The sequence below is a fragment of the Dendrobium catenatum genome, unplaced genomic scaffold (assembly GCF_001605985.2).
Source record: "Dendrobium catenatum unplaced genomic scaffold, ASM160598v2 fragScaff_scaffold_1061, whole genome shotgun sequence".
NCBI lineage: Eukaryota > Viridiplantae > Streptophyta > Magnoliopsida > Asparagales > Orchidaceae > Dendrobium > Dendrobium catenatum.
In genome coordinates this window covers 1,048,316-1,063,186 of record NW_021319523.1, presented here as the reverse complement: position 1 = coordinate 1,063,186, position 14,871 = coordinate 1,048,316, and the positions used below count along the sequence as shown (strand labels likewise).

The window sequence follows — 14,871 nt, the reverse complement described above, 5'->3', positions numbered from 1 at the left end:
AAAAATAAGTACAAAAATCTTTACAACAACAACAACAACAACAACATCAAGCCTTTATCCCACTACGTGGGGTCGGCTACATGAATCCTTTTTCTCCATTGTGTTCTATTAAAAGTCAAATTCTCATTTAAACCTAATAAAGAAAGGTCATTTCTAATATTTTCTAACCAAGTCTTTTTAGGTCTACCCCTACCTTTCTTAACATAAGTCAAATCTAATACCTCTACTCTCCTAACCGGGTCATCGAAAGGCCGTCGTTTTATGTGACCAAACCATCTAAGGCGACTCTCTCTAATTTTATCTTCTACTGGAGCTACTCCAACCTTTTCACGTATATGCTCATTTCGTATCCTATCTCTAAGGGTAAAGCCACTCATCCACCTGAGCATTCTCATCTCTGCCACACTTAACTTAGTATTATGCTTCTCTTTTAATGGCCAACATTCGGCACCATAAAGCATTGCAGGCCTCACTTATTATGCACAACTTTTATTCATACAACCCTTTTTTCCCGCTTAATCTTTCAGCACTAACATTATCTTTATGCCTTTTGGGTGCATCTTTCACCATTAGTTGTACATGCCCAAACTAAAGTCTATCATGTCTAAAAAAAAAGCAGAACACGACATGATCATTTATTTGCAGCATAGAAATTTATGATTGTCACACAGAAAGGTATTAGTTTCAGTAACAGAACCATCATAGGTAAGAGTAATTTATATTTGGAAGATGAGAGTAATTTATCTTTAACACATGATTGTAATACAAAAGGTGTTATTTTCAGAAACACAATCATCTTCATCACAACCATAGACATTGGTTTTTTATCTGTCAGTTCTGAAGCATTTGGATGCGGGAATTTGAGTAAAAAAAATAATTGTATAAAAAAGGGTAAAATATCATACCAATGGCTGCAGATTTATAGTCAACCCACAAATTATTGAGACTTTATTTCATTTCCCTCAACTTCCTATTTCCTTCAATCCAAAAAATGCTTCGGGATTTAATTGATAGTTTACACACGGAATAGATTACCTGACCAATGATCAATTATCAAACTTTACTCATTCAACAATTTGCAATTATATCTCATAAGAAATATAACTTTGATAAGACAAAGTCTCCCCCATTACTATAGCATCAGGGCACCAGAATCATCCATGGCAGTTGTCACAACAATAAATTGGCTTTATCAATCACATAGGATGATTAATTTCATGGTTTACACAAGAAATACATTACAAGTTACCAACTAAAAAGAGCATTCTTTATTCCAAATAAGAAGAAAAAAAAAAGAGGAATATTTTGGAATAATTTTACCTCGTAACACAAGTGCTAACCATGGTTTTATCAGCAAAATCACTTAGCATTTAATAATAGCATAAAAATGGAGAAACAAACAACCATCACTCAACAATTTTCGTGAATTTATTATACTTTTTTATAAATGACAACAGAGAACAGCATTTTCACATAATAATGAAATGATGATTAACCTATATGTATTTAATAAATCAATGGATCATAAATCAGCTTATACCTTGAAGAAATAATTATGACCAGCATATGAGTTCTCCTAGCTCATACCATGAACGAATAATTATGACCACCTTATGAGTTCTCAACTGTTGCAATGGCCTATTAATGATGGTAATGTCAAAAAAAAATTGTGATAATAACAAGAGAGGCTCCGAGTTAACTTGAGCTCAAAACAACAAGATGATAAATGGGAATTCATAGATTGAAAACACAAGGCAGGGGCTTGATACAAACCTTGACCACAAGAAGATGCAATTTCTAGTTCATTGATCCTCGGCACCTAAAAAATCAAAAGACATCCTTGTCAGGAAGTGATGATGACGATAAATCCACACAACCTACATGGGCCTCACTCCAATATATAATTGCTATCCACAAGGAAAGCATCAGATATAAAAAATAAAATAAAATAAAAAGGAAAGCATCAGATATACATGCAGCTTGCCCTTCACAGGCAGGCATCCTAAGAAACGACTGGTAAACCATGCATAATAACAAAAATTGAATCTTTGGCACATGACAATTACACCTGGTATTTCTGCTCAGGCATTGCTATCCAGCATTACAGGATAGCAACCACACTTTCAATCAGATGAGAAGGCACGAAATGCTTCATACTTAGCATCATCTTTGTGATTAAACCATCCAACATGCCTTCAATCATCCATTAGCTATTAATGGTGATTTGCTTTAAAATGTTTAGTTAAAGCCAGACTATAAACCACATGTAGAAAGGAACAAACACAGAAGCAATATCTATTCTACCTGCCAGACAGTCACACCAAAAAAGAATCTGAACCATATGATGGTACTCAGATCAGGGGAAACGTTAGAAAAGCAAATAATTGAATGATAATTTACCCTGAAGATGAAATTTGACCAGAGAATGAAATGCATTCATCGAGTATAACATTATTTTGAAAACAGCATCGTCCACCTTTAGACATCTTAAATGCACCTTGCAAAGCATAGAAGAATACATCTGTAAGTACCTTTTGGAACCACAATTGCAGGGTATCTTTTTCTCTTCCAATGGAAATTTGTAGTTGTATGTAAGCTCTTCACCCGTAGATATATGCCGCTTTGCATAAATAAAGATCTTCTTTTGGCCATCAACGGTTATCACCTTTGTATAGCAATTTGGCTAAAAGAAGGCAATCCAAACATTAAAACCCACAAAAAAATGACCCGGATGGCCCATTAAATGAGGAACAATTAGCTTAAGCTAACCTCACAAGAATGATTAATAAATCTTGCCAATCCTCCCCGCCTGGTAGCATCAACCTGCAATAAATATCATCAATATACGATAGAAGTCACACCTTTATATCTAATGTTCTACAAAATAGAAAAAAAAAATAGGAATGAAATTTTATTTTTGGTTGAATTTTAAACAAGAGACCAAAACACCCAGCACCTCCAAAAGTAGTTTTAACAAAAAATAAGCAATAAACGCATTTCAATAAGTGTTCATTAACATTTTAATTTTACATGCGTACAAATAAATTAGATAAAGTGAGAACTGGAACTTCAGAAAGGTAGTAACAAGCTGCAATGGCTATGATGCACAGACACGGACACGGCGACACGGATACGACACGACACGGACACGGGACACGTCAGTTATCGAAAATATAGGACACAGGTTGAACATGGTATTATAATTTTTATATTTAAAAAATATTGTATAAAAATTAAGTATAATTTTAAAAAAAATTTGAAAATAATAAGTCATTTAACTAGAATTTATGCTTAAAATGATTAGTATTAGGATGTCGAGAGTCATGCGTCAATACCGTTTATCAGTCACCAAGAGAGAAGATGAAAATACCTTCACTGCCAAAAAGAAATGAAAATGAGAATATTCGATGATTGGGTATTAAGTGCGGACGTTGATTTGGTGTTGTGGATAGGAAATAAAAAATTTAGTTTAAATCCCGCCAAATACTAGAAATTATATTTAAAAAAATTCATAAAATATTTAAGATACGCGTGTCGGACAAGCGTGTGCAATTTGTATTTAATACTTTTTAATCGGACACATTTTTGGCGTGTCCGACACGTGTTGGAGGAGTGTCAGATGAGTGTCATGTAGGATACGGTGTCGGACACTGCACGCCTCTTTAAGGAGAAGTGTCAGTGCATCATAGTGTAATGGCATGACAAAAGTCAAGGCTTAGATATAGCTAATCCAACTAAAAAATATGGAAAATCAAATTTAGACATTCAAGTTAATACGCTAAGCAACTTTTGCTTCAATGTTTATCTAGGACAAAGATAGCAATGTTTAAAGCTTAAATACCTGTGATTTTAGTTAATCAACCAATCAAAGTCATAGACATATAAAATAGGTTACAAACTTAAACTCAAGATATATTCAAATAAATTTGGTCAATTAACCTCAAGATATCTCACATATCTCAATCATGTTAATAAGATTCTTCAACCTGCATTTCTCTATGAAGGATGATAATATGTTTATTTTGAATTTTTTTTATTAAAAATATATTTTTTAAATATAAAATTAATTTATTAAATTATAAGTACTACTTAATATTTTATTCTTAATATATTAAATTAATTTATTATATTGATTAAGTAATTCAAAAATTGAACCGACGTGTTCACCAATTGAACGTGATTCTGGCCAGCTCAGCCTGATTTGATGCATAAATGGTTTTCAGGATGAACAAGATCGACCTTAAGAATGATTCATGGTTGAACCGGTTGGATCGACGGATTCGATCCACAAGGAAAAAGAATTTAAGGGGAAAAATATTAAACAATGTATTTTTCAAGTTAAATGTGAATTTACTAGTCAACTTGAATCTAACTCATTTAATAAACAGGTTAAAATCTTCGATCAGAATTTAACCCGTTTATTAAATAGGTCAATTCAAACTCAAATATTTTTTTATCAGATTGATTAGTCATGTGATCATTTATTGGCACCTCTAATGGAAACACTATTTATGTTCCTCCACGTACTCCTTTCTATCTTTTTTTCTCAATTTTTCTTTCTAATGCTACCCATCTCTCTCTCATATTATGATTGCTAATGTTTTTCAATATTGCCTCGAATAATGCTTTTCCATGCTTTTTTTGTGATATTTAGGCCAATTAAGGCAAATTCATAGACATCACATATGCAAGAGTCAAACTCAAGATCTCTTGGTTAGTAATCAAATCTCTCAACCAATAGACCAAAGTGAGCTACATATAAAATGAAAGTTTTAACAATACATAAATATTTTGATTTTTCAGCAATGAAAATATAAATTTTGTTGGAAAAATCCTAAAAACATTGAATTATTGAATACTAAGATAGGTAAAACGTAACCTACCTCTATCTGGATAACTTTTCCAAGTGAACTGAAGCTAAAAATGACCCGAACTGAAAAAAAAAAATTCTTTCCCACTCAAAAATTCTCTTCTCTCTCTTCTTCGGCTAACCAAACAAATCAAATGAAACGACGAGTGAAAATGGTATTTTAAGTGCAGAATTTGGCCCAACACCTAGGTGCTACTATTTAAGCGCCACAACACTTGTTCAAATTCTAAATTTTTAAGACTATAGTGCCATAATGTCACTATTTGGCACCTAGGGACTATAATCCAGTTCAAAGGTGCCAAAATACCTAACACCTAGGCACTCTAGCGGGAATACCAATTTTTTCCAATATGTATTCTAGATCCCTGTGACACATTCCAAAACTCATGCAAACCTTTTAATATGCCAAAATACTTCCAAACACATGCAAATAAGTTCAAAAATACATAAATTCAAATAATTACCTCTTTCAAATTGAGTCAAACCGGTCTGAATAGTACTATAATATTGGAGGTTTTCTAACTCTTCCCTCACAAAAATATTGTCTTCGATATTTCCAAATCAAAACAAGTTAGAATAAACCTAAATATAAATGTCGCATCTCAGACTCCTCCCACTTAAACCTCTCTAGCAATCATATTTTTTTAATGTACCTTGACCATTGGAATTTGTTTGCTTCTCAATTTTCTATTATCGTGTTCTAGAATCCTATCGGGCTCTTCCCTATACTGCAGATTCAAATGAAACTTAACATCATCAATAAATAACCTCTTCCCATAATCTGATATCTACTTCCTTACAGAAGATACATAATATATACTATGTATATCTAACATATAATCAGGTAACAATAACATTTAAGCTGAGCTACTATAACAAACCAAACTTTTAAATATCGAGATTTTGTTGCTTTGGCTAGAGGGCCTCACAGTCTCATTTTGTTTGTGTAACTTTCTAGGAGGCCACCCATCTCAGAATTTCTTTGGGATGAGTACTCTTAACTTCAAATTTTCTTAATAAAATTTCAATCATTACACCGAAAGGCACCTTTATTTTTAAGAGTCTAGTTTTTTTTTTTACTTAAGGGGTTTCACAATCTCCCATACTTAAAGTAAATAACATCATCATCAATTTATCCTAGAATCATCTATCTGGCAGATAGGATTTTAAAGATGGCTCTTACAAGTTTAAGTGGTGACTCCTGCCATGTAGCACTTATCCCATACGTGATTCAAGAAGTGGCTCCTATGTCATAACACTTTATCTTATATGACACTTAGTTCCCATCATTCGGCAGTGCATTGCTCTGATACCATTTATAACAGCCCAGCTCTTAACTATTGAGATATTGTCCGCTTTTACCTAAGGCCCTCATGATTTTATCTTGTTGATGTGACTTTCCAAGAGGTCACCAATCCAAGGATTTCTCTGAGATAAACACGCTTAAATTTCTTGAGTTTCAAATTTGACGAGTTAAAGCCTAAAGGACAAACTTTAATATGCATAAAACAAATCTGAGATTAAAATCAGTACATTTAAAGTCTTATTAATAATCATTTAATTTGGCCATTCGGTTGGAGAAAATCTTTGTATTTTGCAAATCATTACCAGGAAGAATTGCTTTTGCTTTTCAAAATCAATAAAGATTATTGAATGAAAGATGGGAATATTTTAATGCAAATAATTTATATTATTATTATTATTGTTGCGTCCAGGAGTATTCGCGGCGGTAGAGAAATATAAAGTTTATCGTCTTAGCGTTGTACGAAAATCTGGCACGCAATCAGATAAGAGAGAGGGTCTAGCATTTATGTGACACCAAGATTTTTATGTGGAAAACCCCTATAAAAGGGGGAAAAACCACGGGGCCTAGCCCAGTTTGAACGAATCCACTAACATTTGCAGTCGATTACAAATGAAGCCCTTCCTTGGGAGAAGGCCTTAGCTTGATGTACATCTTATGGAGTACATTACATGATGTAAATACAAAGAGTCATTGTTGACATGTTCGTTTGGTCAGAAGGACCGTAGTCGGCGGGCGACGTAGGTCAGGAGGACCGTAGTCAGCTGGCGACGGAGGACTGTAGTCGGCGGGTGACGTAAGTCAGGAGGACCGTAGTCGGCGGGCGACGGAGGTCGGAAAGACTATAGTCGACGGGCGACATAAGTCAGGAGGACCGTATTCAACGGGCAACGGATGAAGTCAAACGTCGGGTAGAAGACCGACGAAAGTTCGTCGCCGAGCAGAAGTCCGACGACGAGTAGAAGTTCAACGTCGGGTAGAAGTCCGACGACGAGCAGAAGTCCGCTGACGAGCAGAAGTCGGACGACAGGGAGAAGTCCGACGTCGGGTAGAAGTCCGATGATAAGGAGAAGTCCGACGTCGGGTAGAAGTACGGCCTCGGGCAGAAGACTGATGAAAGTTCATCGACGAGCAAAAGTCTGATGACGAGTAGGAGTCCGCTGACAAGCAGAAGTTCGACATCGGGTATAAGTTCGCTGACGAGCAGAAATCTGACGACAGGGAGAAGTACGACCTCGGGTCGAAGTCCGCTAACGGGAGAAGTCCGACGTCGGGTAGAAGGCCGACTAGAATTCATCGACAAGCAGAAGTCTGACGACGAGTAGAAGTCTGCTGACGAGCAGAAGTCTGACATCGGGTAGAAGTCCGCTGACGAGCAGAAGTCTGACGTCAGGTAGAAGACCGACGAGAATTCGTCGACGAGCAGAAGTCTGACGACGAGTAGAAGTCCGCTGACGAGCAAAAATCCGACGTCGGGTAGAAGTACAACGTCGGGTAGAAGACTGACAAAAGTTCGTCGACGAGTAGAAGTCCGACGACGAGTAGAAGTTCAACGTCGGGTAGAAGACCGACGAAAGTTCGTCGACGAGCAGAAGTCCGACGAAGAGTAGAAGTCCGGCATCACGTAGAAGTATAACGTTGGGTAGTAGTCCGTTGAATGTCCTGCAAGGCAAAAGTTCAGCGAGAGGAGGAAATTCAACATCAAGTAGAAATTTAACTTTGTGCAGAAGTTCGATGGAAGTCGATTGACGATATTATAGTGACGTTAACCAAGGATGTATAATCTATCCGAGGTTGTTTGTTAGAGCCTTTGCTCGATGATGTTAACCGATATTGGATCACCAATGATATAAGACCTATCCGAGGTTGCATGTCAGAGCCTTTTCTTGATGACTTTAACCTGAATGGAAGAGGTCGGGAGAATCTGCCAAGGATGTAAGACCTTTCCGAGGTTGTATGACGGAGCCTTTGCTCGACGACGTTAACCTGTGTGAAAGAGGTCAGGAGAATCCGCCAAGGATGTAAGACCTTTCCGAGGTTGTATGTCGGAGCCTTTGCTTGACGACGTTTAACCTGTGTGGAAGAGGTAGGGAGAATCCGCCAAGGATGTAAGACCTTTCCGTGGTTGTATGTCGGAGCCTTTGCTCGACGACGTTAACCTGTGTGGAAGAGGTCAGGAGAATCCACCAAGGATGTAAGACCTTTCCGAGGTTGTATGTCGGAGCCTTTGCTCGACGATGTTAACCTGTGTGGAAGAGGTTGAGAGAATCTACCAAGGATGTGAGACCTTTTCGAGATTGTATGTCGGAGCCTTTGCTCGACGGCGTTAACCTGTGTGGAAGAGGTCGAGAGAATCCACCAAGGATGTGAGACCTTTCCGAGGTTGTATGTCGGAACCTTTGCTCGATGACGTTAACCTGTGTGGAAGAGATCGAGAGAATCCACCAAGGATGTGAAACCTTTGAGAGGTTGTATGTCGGAGCCTTTGCTCGACGACGTTGACCTGTGTGGAAGAGGTCAGGAGAATCCATCAAGAATATGAGACCTTTCCGAGGTTGTATGTCAGAGCCCTACTTGATGACGTTAACCTGTGTGGAAGAGGTCGGGAGAATCCACCAAGGATGTAGGACCTTTTCGAGGTTATATGTCGGAACATTTGTTCGACAAGATTAACCTGTGTGGAAGAGGTCGGAAGAATCTACCAAGGATGTGAGACCTATCCGAGGTTGTATATCGGAGCCTTTGCTCGACGACGATAACCTGTGTGAAAGAGGTTGAGAGAATCCACCAAGGATGTGAGACCTTTCCGAGGTTGTATGTCGGAGCCTTTGCTCGATGATGTTAACCTGTGTGGAAGAGGTCAGGAGAATCCACCAAGGATGTGAAACCTTTCCGAGGTTGTATGTCGGAGCCTTTGCTCGACGACGTTAACCTGTGTGGAAGAGGTCGAATCGAATCCCCCTGGGATTGATTTTGCTTTGATTGGGAGGGGGCGAACGCCGCGTATATCCCGAATCGAAAGTGAAGAAGTTCTATCTTTAGACAGTTAATGCCTTTTTGAGGTCGAGGTTAAGACCTTGTCCAAGGAGTAGAAGTCCAACAAGGGACTGTATAAAGCTTGCAATTGATTTGAAGTATCCTTGCATTTTCTCAGATATTCCTGAAATATCATCTTGATATAGAAAGCATCGGAGGATCTTTTTGACAAGAATTGGGGTCAAAGTTGCCCCCCAGTCCGCATCTGATGCAACAATGACTGATGTCAGAAAGTTGATAAGAACGATCTTTTGAGATTGGAGCAAAAGTTGCCCCCCAGTCAGGAATCACTTTCCCACAGACGGCGCCAAACTGTTGCGTCCAGGAGTATTCGCGGCGGTAGAGAAATATAAAGTTTATCGTCTTAGAGTTGTACAAAAATCTGGCACGCAATCAGATAAGAGAGAGGGTCTAGCATTTATGTGACACCAAGATTTTTACGTGGAAAACCCGTCGGGTAGAAGTCCGACGTCTGTTGTTGACAAAGGAGAACTCTGGCTTCTCTTGGGCGGAGTTTCAGCGTCAGAAGGGAACTCTGTTGCAAATTGGGAAGAATTTCAGCATCACGTGGAAGTTGTGCAAATTCCCGACGTTTCTTGAAAATCCGGCAGAGTTCCAGCGTCTTCAGGCGGCAGAAAGAGCTCCGGTGGTGGTCGAGGAGGTGAGGAATCTCCTTTTCCCCTTTCTCCTCTTCTTCTTCTCTCTCTTCACTTGAGCCCCCTTGGTGTAGAATGAGGGCTCTATTTATAGTTTTTCTGGAGTGGCATAGCCTGTAAATAGGCGTGAGATCATGGGCGAATTGGGAGTATTTTGAATGGACGGCCAATATCGAATCCTTTGATCATGCACCGTTTGTTGGGCATTTGAAGGCCTTAATGATGTCGGAATTCGGTGATCTTGGGCTCGTTGGATTTGACTCGTCGAGCCGTTCGATTCGAGTATAAGCTCGTCAAAATCGGAGACCGTTTGGTAACTCAAATTGCAGTTTGAACCTTCCAACAGCGCTTTGAGCCATTGATTCGGACTCATTTGGGCTCGGATTGGGTTGATCTTGGTGTCGTTGGGTTCGTATTTCCGACACGCTCAGTTTGACTATAAGCTCGCTGAAATCGGAGTTCGGGTGCTCCCAAAATTAATTTTTGAAGATTCCAACTAGCTTTTGCCTCGAGATTCGTGCCCGATCAAAATAATTTTTGTGATGCCGTATCAATTATTATTTTAATCAAGAAGGTATCTTTTGCTTCAATTCTTTTCTAATGGGACCATTTGGCTATATTAGGTATTAAGTCGACATCAACATATAATTTTTTATGACTGTTTTTTTTTTAATTATTTTCAAGATATTTTTTAACTAAAAAATTACTATAGAAAATAATAAGAAAATTATTTCAAATGAGCCTTCAACCAAAAAAATTGCATGTACTACAACACTAACTTTCTCATGACAATTTCATTATTGTGGGGTGTTTTTTTAGGCCTCGATTGGTCGGGCTATTGCTGTTGTAGAAGTTTGTTAAAAAAATAATTGAGTTAAAAATGTAGTTTTAAAAAATACTATTTGCATAATAGAGTTAAGTGCGTAGTGCAATTTAAATAAATAAATAAATAAATATAGCTTTGGCTACTAGCCAAAAGGTCTTGGATTTGTGTTTTACATATATAATTTGGATGAGTTTGTCTTAATTGAACTAAATGTTCCAAAAAGCATACTTTTTTTTGTAAATGCTTACTCAAACCTAAAAGCAGATATTAATTAGCATAATACTTATTACTTAATGATTATAATTACAATATTTTGTTATTATTTTTGGCATTCAAAATAACTCAATGTGAACTAGACAAATAAATTTATGTTGGAACTTGGAAATTAATGTTAGCAAGATGCATTTCAATAAATTCAATCAAATCAGATTATTATCCAATTTGATAGGTTGAATAATGGCATCCTCAAAGAGACAAATGTATCTATAGTTATTATTTTTTGTGTATATCACCAATAAATTAAAGTGATGATGATCCATCATGTTTTAGTATATCATCAACAAGAAACCTTAGAATGATGTGGGCTTTGAAAATTCGCACCCCAACTTCTTCTGCTTTCAGGAGAGTTTTAACAGATTATGTTTTGGGGTTAATTTCATAAGGCAAAATTGGTTTCTAAATAAGTCACTGCCTAGAGATTTCACCCTCTTTTGCAATGACTTTATGATCCGAGTTCTGGTTTCCTATAGGCGCAAGCCCCTATAGTTAATTACCTCTCATGATAGCAAGAGAGAACTTTCGATTAAGGCTAGTCGTTAAACAAATACGTACGTTGCACTTGTATAAACATGATATCCGACATATAGTAGCAACATTGGTCTTAGTATTTGAAAAATTAATATTTAAAATTAAAAATTTCACCAGCTTGCACTTAAAGCCGATGATGGGGGAATGATGATGAGCTCAATCAAGATCCAATGGTTTTGTTATCCCAAGCCATCTTGGTCCCTTGTCTACCTAGTTAGAGGAGGTAGTCGACCCAATCTTACAGAAGGATCCTTATCGGCAAGCATCTCGTCTAAGAAAACCTTGTAGACCTGGGATAGATATTTGTCTAAGGGGACAAATTTAAAACCACCTTAGCTAACAAAAGCCTTTGTGCCCTATCGATCATATCCTATTGATTCATTTCTCAAGGATTTAATGCCATTAGAGAGCATACATGCTCTGGCCATAACTATAATTTAGTGTTGCAATTTGGCGGCAAACCACCTGGTTCATGGGGCCCTGGCCGGTCATAATTATTTACTTACATCGCCATTTGATGGCTAAATCCATGGTGTGGTGTCATTTGGAGGCGAAACCACCATTTAAAGGACACACACCACTTTCTTACTAAAAAAAGATAGATTGAGAATGAATCACAGTGATATTCTTGATTAGACATTAGCTCTTTGTGAGATGGAGTTGTTTTTAGATTTGTACACCTCGATAAACTATTGCGGAGAGTGGATAAGTATTTGTGCTTTAAGTGTTTAATGATTGAATTTTCTATTTAAATATCCTAATTTTGGGTGATTATTTGGAATCTTGGATTTTTATGGGCATTTAGAGGCATTTCGTATGTTTGGGGAGCCCTCTGGTTGAGATTTACATTCAACATAGCTATCATCAAGATATTCATGGGCTATTTCCTTTCATGGGTTTGAACCTTATCGACTTTGTCCATTTGCCGACAAAGGATCGAGTTCAAATTTAAACTTATTTCTTAACCTGTGTGGCATACTTAGATGTTATGTGTGCACTTACAACACGTTGGTCGTGGACTATGCAGGTATATATTGTTATGTGTATATTGCATGATGCATTCACGTGCGTGCATAATACAATTTTTAAAATGCAATTGTAGTGTAAAATGACACACATGTGTGAAACCCTCTGCTTATTTAAATAACATGTAGCGTCAAATAACATGTAGTGTTAAATGACCATTGCTACCAAATGCATGGGATTTTATTTTGGTTTTTGTTGACACGTTCTGTTTTCTTATATGAATACTATGAATCCGGTAGTTTTTACTACTAATTTTTTACTTTTGCTTATAGGTGAATTGCAGTGCTGTATTCAGAATATTCATAATATACTTCATCATTCTGATACAAACTCCCTTTTCTCGTTCTTTGAGAGATCATATCTATAAATCAACCAATCCTTGCTTACACAGGATAAGGACATCCAAATGATAAGATATCATTTTATGATAGATGAGGCATCCTCGTTTGATGAGATCGAAGGCTTGGCTAACATATTGTTGGCTCTTCTTGTCTTCAATTTGCCACAAGGTATTCTCCTCAAAGAATGAACAATATATGGTGCAAGGTCATCTTCGATGTCATAGTGATAATCTAGTATCTGATATGCACATGGTACATAGAAGCTTCTTTTATGGATCCAGAATAGTGTACTCAAGGGGCCTGTTTTATGCATTTATGATGCATATGTAAGAAATTGAGCTATGAGTCTTGCTCTCTAGATATCAGCCAAAATAACATGACATATTTTCAAGAGCCTCAATATTTCTAAAGAGATGATAGAATGAGACATCTTTTCTTCTTCAACTTCTCATTCTTTGATTCTATAGATTCATTCGTAAAATCATTCAATTTTGCATAAGAGTTTGACTCTTCCTTTGATGATGTATCAACGGGGTTCTTTTGTATATTGAGTTGCCTTTATACCCAACATACTCACAACATCTCAATCATTACTGCTTGTAGGTACTTGCATATGTTGCAAATTAACTATCCCTACTTTTAGGAGCGAAGTGCCTTTACCTATCATTGAATGGTTGGTGAATACTGGGCTGACCTAGCATCTGCTGCATATTGCTTATTATCACCCATAGGTGGATTACTGTATCTTGACGAGCTTCCAACAGTTATTTGCAAGTGGTGTATGTATTTGTACCCACAAGGGATTCGCTGTGCTAATGATATATTCACTATTGTTATCCATAAATAGGTCGTGTCAACTGGCTTTGCTTGCATTCAAATCAGTTCATTCATCTGATTTAATGTTAGATGTCAGCTCAATTACATTTATCTCCCACTCTCTCATGTATATTGTCTTTGTATTCATAGGAGACTATCACGTACATATATTCCCTATTTGCATATCTGCTGCAGTCTTCTTAGATATACTTATAGAGGAGCCACTATACTTGCATCATATCAACACTCATCATTCATATATGACTTATTATGCTTGTCTTCAATGACTTTAGTTACATGCATGACATTATCACATTCATTAGTTGTTGTCCATTTTAATTGCTTGTGAACTAGCTATTATGTACTCTTTGCAATCAAACAACACTAGTCACATGTATATTGCATTTTCATCATATCCACCATCATCATTCACATGTGGCATTTATGTACTTTTTTGTAGTGATATGCAAGATACTAATGTTGACTGTAGGGCATTATTCCTAGAGATTATGGGCTAGTGAACATTACTAGGAGAGAAGTTAAAGCATTCATTGCATACTAGCATTAATTACCAAATGACACTGCAATCCCTGCTCCATCCTTTTGTATATATTGGTTGGTAATTGGTTGTTGTCCAATACACGTCTATCCATTCTAATAGTTTGTTAGGGATGTTAAGCCCTTAAAACTATCCTAAGGCTAACCAAGAGGGGGGGGGGGGGGGAATTGGTAATTTAAAAATTTTCTTTTAGAAAAGTACAAAAAATCTTAAAAACAAATCACCACAGAAATCAAAGTGCAAAAATAAATAAACGCGGAAGCAAAACAAAGAAAGATCACACCAGATTTATGGTGGTTCGGTCAATCCTTGACCTATGTCCACTCCTCGGAGGCACCCTCCAAGTATCGCACTAACTAAGTGTCTCTCCTTTTGCTCCCATAGCTAGGCGGAGAAGCCTTTACAACAGACTCCTTTTTACCAACCTTGGTGCGGTAGAGAACCGACTCCTTTTGCTTCCTCCTGAAGAGGGCAGAGAACACAGACCTATACTGAAGTAGACCTCCCAAGGATGAAGGATGAAGAATGGAGACGATGACTTGGAACCTTGCTTGGAGAAACCTTTGTGAACCCTCTTACAAACTCCCACTCAAAAGTTCCCCTCTCTCTCTCTCTCTCTCTCTCTCTCTCT

General features: G+C 37.3%; 1 long non-coding RNA gene across 1 annotated transcript; it reads right to left on the bottom strand.

Annotated features, from left to right (window-relative positions):
* Nucleotides 1–553: 553 nt before the first annotated feature.
* LOC110104730 lies at nucleotides 554–2,928 on the bottom strand. The gene is made up of 5 exons (XR_002304069.2): nucleotides 2,770–2,928; nucleotides 2,532–2,683; nucleotides 1,774–1,819; nucleotides 1,541–1,638; nucleotides 554–1,035 (listed from the first exon to the last, which is right to left on the bottom strand). It is a non-coding gene; the product is annotated as an uncharacterized LOC110104730 (long non-coding RNA).
* Between the last annotated feature and the right edge of the window lie 11,943 nt (nucleotides 2,929–14,871).